At 36.3% G+C, this 8,090-nt stretch overlaps 1 long non-coding RNA gene across 1 annotated transcript; it reads right to left on the bottom strand.

Moving 5' to 3' along the window:
• Positions 1-205: 205 nt before the first annotated feature.
• LOC139128306 (uncharacterized) lies at positions 206-1,603 on the bottom strand. The gene is made up of 3 exons (XR_011551250.1): positions 1,523-1,603; positions 928-1,007; positions 206-241 (listed from the first exon to the last, which is right to left on the bottom strand). It is a non-coding gene; the product is annotated as an uncharacterized lncRNA (long non-coding RNA).
• Between the last annotated feature and the right edge of the window lie 6,487 nt (positions 1,604-8,090).

The following is an 8,090-nucleotide window of genomic DNA, read 5'->3' as shown; positions in this document are numbered from 1 at the left end:
TTATATTTCTTGACTTACCACTTTCAAATAAAGCCATGCAAGACGACGTTCTTGCTTTTAATAATGATTTATTTAAGAGTGACTTTTTCACAAATTGACGATAATCTCTCATTTAGCTACAGTGAAGGGACAAAGAAGGATTGATTATTGACACTAGCTCAGATAGTGCCGGACGTATCCTGTGTTTTATGTACGAAACGATTGGTGAGTTTCTACGCCCCCAAGGAATGGCAATGAGGGTCTGAAACAAAGAAAGAAAAGAGGCCAAGATTAAGACATACGGAATGATGTGTGTGTGCTTGGCTTAAAAACTATTTTAGAAATTGCTTCCACTAATGTATAAGAAACTCTTTAGTGTTGTCTTGTTTCTGTTGGAAGTTGCAAATGCCCGAGGACCAAATGTAAGCTCGAACTCCCATCTATTTTGAAAATAGCAGTTTGTAAGAGGTTTGAGTATTTTGCTTCCTTTAATGCGATAATTTTAACTTATGATTTTAGCACAGATGTCTAAATGCCAAGACAGACAGAAAATTGAAATTGCGTCTTCCGACAAAGATTTTAAGATTAATGGTATACTGTCACCGGTTCCAATTTTTCTACAGTTACCATGGAAAGAGAAAAAACTAGCCACTCAAAGATTTACGCGGGTGGCCGCTTTTTAAAAACAGCGCCCTCACATGGGAATTTTGAATACCGAGAAACGACCCTTTGAGCATATCTGGGCATATTTAGATTACAGGTGACTGTATACCTTTCATCGCAGAGAGGCTTATTTTAATGTATCATACCATATGATATCTTGTAATACTCCGATTTTGTAGTTTTAAAACAACTGTAACTGAATGTTTGAATCGGCAACGATTTATAGAATCTACTCTGTTGCTTACATTATATGATATAAATGACACATAGTTATTTTGTGCATACCTGGAATTTCACAGACAATGCCTTTTGGCCGGAAGTCGCAGTATTCATCGTCCCACAGACCGTTGTGAGCGCCCCTGAACCTGTTGATATTTATAAAAACGACACACCTTTTAAGGGTGAATTCTGTCCCGAGGCATACAAAATCTACAGTGAATTTATAAAAAACAGAGAAAAGAGATAGACAAAGCCGAACAAACAAACAACCATAAAAAAGACAGAAAGACTGATAGAGGCACAGAAGGAAGCGAAACAGTGACAATGGGCAGTTCATCGTATTATAATTATAGAAAACCACACTGGACTGAAAAATCTAGCATAAGTAATAATAAGATATGGCTTTGGCTATTATACCATGTTGCAGATACCTGAGTACGATTCGGTGGATAAAATACCATTGTTTCTGGTTTAATCATAAGAATGCCAAATTTTATACTCAGTGGGGAATAGAAGGGACTACGGTGAACAAACGATCGGTTTGAGCGAGTTTCGTCAGTGAGAATGGTTAATATAAGAAAGCCTTGTTTTGATGCGGTCATTGAAAGTCTTAACATTTAATATAGTTTTACCATTCGTTTGAATTTGAGCGTATTCTTACCAAAGCTGTACGCAATCTTGTCCCAAAGCGTCTTTCTTTGTGTTGTTGTTTGGTTCGCCCGATGCCCAGTTGCTATAGTCGAAGTCGCAATGAGCTCCCCATCACTCCAGATGAATCACCCTCCGTCAGGCTGTCACTAAGACCGATCCAGAATCCGTATCTGTTAATGCATGGGCTTTGATGCATGTTATTACTTAAGATGTGGTTTCTGATTGCATCGTCGATAACGCGAGTACGTAACGCTGCAAGTCGACCTGGTGGTCCACCAGCCTGTACTGAAAGAGTGCTGCAAAACTCAGCTGCTTTCTGTTGGTATGGATGGTCGTCAGGGTCTTGTTCACAGTATACTTCATACACCATACAATCGCAATCTCCCTTTTCACAGTTTTCCATCGTGATAGAGCCTGTGAATAGCATAATAATGTGATAGCAGTATAATACGACGCTTGAAAGCGTAATGGTTGGGAAGTAATATGCATTCTGATGCACACACGTTTTGTTGCATACAACTGTTAAATGTACTATGGAAACAGCCGTCGTGTAGTCACACACATGTAAAGAGGCTAATAGAAAAAGTACAGGATGCTTTCTGAAATGAAATAATTCATATCGTGTACCTTGGCTGGCTTGATATAAAATTTAGGAAACTTCATATACTCTCATTATAAATCTGAATTGTTTTCCAGAGTACAGTTGTTTACTTTCTATAGTCATTATTTAGCTGATAATCAGAAAACCTCGTCATATGAAGTACTGGAGCATTATTTGATAAGCTAAAACACAGAGTAAAATAGACAGAGTAGCAACACTTGCATGCCTTTTGTCCATGGTCGTCTCGGTAGACTATTGGCTTTCATATTAAAATGAGCTCCAAAGGTGTTAAACTTTTTGGAGGCTTTGTTTGTGGTTGATGATTACACGAGATTATGCGAAAAATACGACGAGATGGCATCGTACTGCCAGTCGCGTAGCAACCATAGTTACTTTGTGAGCTCTCAGGCCAGAAACACTGCTTCACGCCAATCAAAACATAACACGCCAGCAGTTTCATAAACATGTCTTTCCTTGACGCACGTGTAAAACAGGGTACGACTGACCGTAAACCATTGAGTAAAACCAGACAGTATCGATAAAAGACTTTCAAATTTGGTTCAAACACACTCATTATATATTCATAAAAATATGAGAGGAATTTTTAAAACGGTAAAACTCGTTTTCCTGAAGCTCAAAACACTCCCGTTTTCGCCAGCACGTCAATTCTGCTCAGCACCACACGACAACAACAACACAAACTTTGCCGAACATACTTTCGCTAGCAATTGGCGAAAATCCGAAAACTACAGAAGGATTCATGGTCGGCACTGTTCGGAAAAGAGGGGCGGAGAGCAACCTTAGGCGAGGCGAACATGGATGGGTTACGTAACCGATTCACGCCTTAAACAATACCCGTTGCCACTCTATCTATCTTTCTCTATGTTTAAAATAGACAATGCCATACGTCGTGCCAATCACCTGTTTTGTGATAAGAGGCAAAGACTGACTATCGTACCATGTAGCTGATACCTTAATACGGTTTCGTTCGTAGCAAGATAAGAATTAGGTATATCAGACCTACAAGTAAGCTGGCGCTCAGAGCATAGAATGTAACGCATAACGCAAAGGTATATGTTTTTGATTGTATCTTTAGACACCTTGGTTAAACGCATCTTGAAACGCCATTGCCAACAAAACGTGCATTAACACAATAATTTGGTGTTACACTCCATATAACAAAGTTACGTAAATTTAGAAATGGCGCAAGGTAGTTTGACACATAGTGCCTCAGATAACTAGAATGTACTAAACGAGATTACAGGCACCATTATTGCTAATTATATTATACATTTTAGTTTAAATAATGTTATCGATGAAACAAATAATGGAATATAGTGAGTAAATAGAGTGACTTACTTGGACCTTGCTACTCCGGCATGATGTTAAAAAGAGAAAATACTTTAATTAGCCGATTAACGTTTTATCAAGAACGACAATGTGTACTACCTTTTAGTTCCGACGAATTGTGCATTTCGTAATTATCAGCTAAATCACTTATTTTTTGCGTGATTCGAGCAAAATCGAAGCCCTACTGTAACTCTAGCAGGACTTCGCTTAATCCTTCAAAAGACAAGCCAAGACTACAAACTTGGCTCTATAACCCAATTTAAGTTTCACAAAGCGTACAAATATTGTCTTCCTAATGCGAAGTGCGTGTTGTTGTTCACATTGCATACATAATACCGCGAAAAAAACAAAACAATATTTACCGTTTTTGAAACTTAATAAGAATCACTATAATACTGTTAAGAGTAGACAAAATTTGCGATAATGGTAAATTAAACCAGTGTTTTTTCAAAATTATTTTGATTTAATGAGCGATATAAATTATGTTTACTTACAGCGTAACACGTCACCGCACAGGCAAAGAAGACAGCAGCAAATTTAAATTCATGTTTATTGCAATATCTGCAGAAAAAAGAAACAGCGGCGTCAATAAGTAGAAATATACATAAAATTATTCTAAGTCCCGCGGCGAGACTGGAAAAACTTCCTCTTGATCGCATTCGTATTGCCGATGTCTTACGTCAAGAGCTTACTGAAATGACCTTAGTTTACAAAGACGTTTGATGAAACCACTACAATTACAAGCTTACATTTTGGGAAGACTGGAGCTTTTTCGAAAATTGGAGATCCAACATTTTGATCTTAGTCCACTTCACAAACCGAGAAAACACTTGCATAAGTCCTTAGTACATGCAGAACATGAAAGATTCACGGCATCAGAAGACTACACATTGAAAAAGTAATCTCACAGGCAATGTTAATAACAAATGAAAAATATCGTTAGTGGTTTACTTACCAGTCTCAGCAGTTACACAAGTGGTAGAGCTGGGCTTCAGTGATGCTTCTTGTGTTCACTACACCTGCTTATATAGAAAAAAGAGGCGGGGGCGTGTCCGACGCTTTGTCAGTCATAAATCACAATATGGATTTAGTTTGCATTTTTTATAAACCGAAAGCTTCATTTTTGCCTAGTGACAGTTTTATCTCAAAAACTGTCACTGAACATCTATTCCAAACTTTGTCTCTAAATCTTCCCGTTTGACCGCAAATAAACATTTTAAAGTGTTTTGCACATTATGCCAAATCACCTTCGTATTTAGGAAGTGAAAAACATTGAGAATCAAATGTGGCATATAGTCACCAACCGGTCAGGATATACTGTTTTATTATCGATACCACCTGGCTAATAGTAAAAGTCTTTATATGCGACAATTTTCCAACTTTTTTACAATGCGAGTATACTTACTATCAGTATGTTTTTGTTGCTGCTAAGGTAATCAAGTTCTTTTATTGAAAGCGTGTTTACTTTTGTTACGTATATCGTAGAAAATAAGACTGGTGATGGAATGGTGAAAAAGCTGAAAGAGCTCAGGAAAGAGGCAACTGTGGATAGTAACAAAGCGTTAGCTGGGCACATTTGCAATAGTCCAGCCTGTGTTATCATTCCATTTTCTTTTGTATCTGAACAATGTCAAGTAATTTTAACATTTTGCAAAATGCTGTGGCAATTTCAGAGAAAGTTCATAAATATTTATAAGTTCATCTCTTCCGTGAAGTATAGCAAGATATTTACTTAAAGTCAAATATAAATTCCATTTTTTTCAATATTTTCATTATCACGTGGAGATAGCCCTTGATTTAATTTGTAAATTTTATTTCGATTATATTAATACATGTAGCTGTCCTCCAAGGTGAAAAATGCGAGTGATGTTTCAAACTTTAAAGATTTTAAATCATAAAAGTTTGATATCAAATCAGTATTTTACAGACGGAAACACACTTTTTGTATAAGCAAGATGCGAACGGGATAGATTTCTTGCAATTCTTGATTAGGCTTTTAAATCGAAGAGGTTGCATTTAAGTTAAGCTATATAGTAAATGAAAATGTACTTCCAATGTCTATCAGCACAATTCTTGAAACATTTCAAAACATGATGCACTTCAATGTTACCCCCTAATATATAGTAATCTGTATTCTCTTTCTGATTGATTAATGATGCTGGGAACCTTCCTTACAAAAGATTGATTCTTCTTGTCTTTCTTTACAGCTTGCTTCGCTGATTGGAGCCTTCATTTTATTGTGGTTGTTACTTTCTATCTCTTTCTTGGCTGGTTTATTCGCATTTTTGTTTCCTTTCTTTGACATCTTGGTTAATTTATATATACATCTGATGATTGAAACTAAGGTTACATTATTTTGTATTTATATATTTTTTATTACTTCTTAAAGTAAACCAAAGGCCATAAAACACAATTGTGGGCACTTTAGGAAAGCATAAAAACAACATATAGCTCATAAAGAATAACAAATCACGAATAGATAAATATTGCGTCACAATCAAAACAAAGAAATAAAAACAATTCAGGTAAACTAGTAAAACACGCACCGCTGCAGGAGTACACGCCAAAGCTTGGCAGCAGAGCCAAATGAATCGAATGTTCGAATCAGCTTTAAAAACGCTTACTCGGAAAAATAGCTGTCTGTTCCGTATGTTAAAAGATATTTTGTACAAAATGGACAGACAATTACAACATACCTTGACCAGTTTGTAAACTATAGTAGCATATCCAACTTCACACTTCCTCCCCAATGGTGGAAGCTAAATCTATTACATAGAGAATTGTAATTTTTTGAAGTACATTGTACAATTGATTAAAAACGTAGACTTTCATACATTTTGTTCCACACAAATGATTTATAAATTTATGTTACTTACCATGAAAACCGTATAACACTTCAGTATCAGATCGCTTCGCACGTGGCTTACATACAAAGGTTTCAGTGTAGAAGCGTTTGAAAAATTAGCACGGGTACTCTTAATGAAACACATTACTCTAAAGCTTTCCCGACAATACTGTATATTTGAGTATGAAAACACATCTGTGAAGTAAAACAGTTCCAAAATTTTTGCCACTATGATTTGAAAGAGAGAGAGAGAGAGAGAGAGAGAGAGAGAGAGAGAGAGAGAGAGAGAGAGAGAGAGAGAGAGAGAGGGAGATAGAAATTGTCTGTGATTGCTTTTCTAGTACAGACAGACTGACGGAAACTGAGGCAGGTACAAAGGATGAAGGCGACAGTAAAAGAGACAAATGTTGCTGTTTTCCAAATACTCAAATAAATAGCATTAAATTTCAGTGTTTCGTGCTCGATGGGATCGTTTGAATAAAAACCGCTTATTAAAAGAGTTTAAGTTAGTAATGACGATTCTCTGTAACTTTTTGTAATACTTTAATACTTAGAAAAACACTTAGACCTGCACCTTGTTTATTGCTGTGCAACGGCAGCACGCATTGCCATGTGATAACTTTGTTTGATTGTAACCAGAGTGAAATTATCCATTAATGACTTAATTCTAGCTTTGATTTATGACATAATACAAGTTTTCATGCATGCTCGTGAAGCGAACACAAGTTGGCTTGATTAGAGATAATGGACCATTTTAAAATCGCTTTGATGTATCAACTTGTTGAACAGCTTTTCGTAGCTATCAATCACAGCAATATCACATTAGTACATAATTTATAGTTCAATTGTTCATCTCCACATAAAAACTAGCCGTGTCATCATACTTACGTTAAGTATATCGTCTTTGTTCCAAAACAATACAGGACAGAAAAGTTGTCGTAGTTTCATGCGTGCATTCAATTGTTCCATGGAGTGTTTTGATCATTAGTCAAGGAATATTTTTCTTGCTCTCAGGTTTCTGTTAACTCGGTGTGCAAATGTGAAGTATGACAAGTAACCAATCGCGTCCACATCAAGCCGTCGTCAATAATATGACAATCACGGCACTATCACATTAGTACATAATTTATCGTTCAATTGTCCATCTCCATAGAAAAACTAACCGTGTAATGATATTACTGTATGACCTATCGCTGCATGTTTGAACAAAAGTAATGTAATGATACATGGCAGTACGGCTCGCAAGCCCGTGAACAACATTTAAGTCGGCTTTGATTTCACCAAAAATTCACGGTTCGAAACGACAAATTTAGAAGTCTGTCAAAATGTCCCGTGTGGATTCAATTCTACTAAACGACCCTTTCACTCAAGGTTCCAAGACAAGAAGTGACCTTTTTAAGCCAACAATTTTCTAGTGGTTAATAAGCTCAGAACCCCCATAAATTATATATTTTCAAAAAGCCTAGATATAGGAGAACATTTTGGTTACCATAGTGTCACCATTGTTTGCATAGCTATCACGTGACAGGTGATTTGCATAACCTTTCAAAAATCGGTTTTCCCTTTGTTTTGTTTCGATGCTTGGGATATGTGGCTGAAATTTTTATTAATGCAATCTGTCCTAAGGATCTTCTAAAGTGTGTCTCAGAATTTTTTTAAACCTTCTTAAACAATTTTTATGCCTGAAAAACATCGAGAGCGGTGAATTTAACCGTAGTTGATTTCTTTCAAATTGCGCTCAAATAAAAACTAAGCAAGATATAAAGGATCTGAGATTTTCTG

The sequence above is a fragment of the Ptychodera flava genome, unplaced genomic scaffold (genome assembly GCF_041260155.1).
Source record: "Ptychodera flava strain L36383 unplaced genomic scaffold, AS_Pfla_20210202 Scaffold_48__1_contigs__length_985763_pilon, whole genome shotgun sequence".
Classification (NCBI taxonomy): domain Eukaryota; kingdom Metazoa; phylum Hemichordata; class Enteropneusta; family Ptychoderidae; genus Ptychodera; species Ptychodera flava.
The sequence above is the reverse complement of the archived record's forward strand: the minus strand, read 5'-3'. Positions and strand labels throughout refer to the sequence as shown.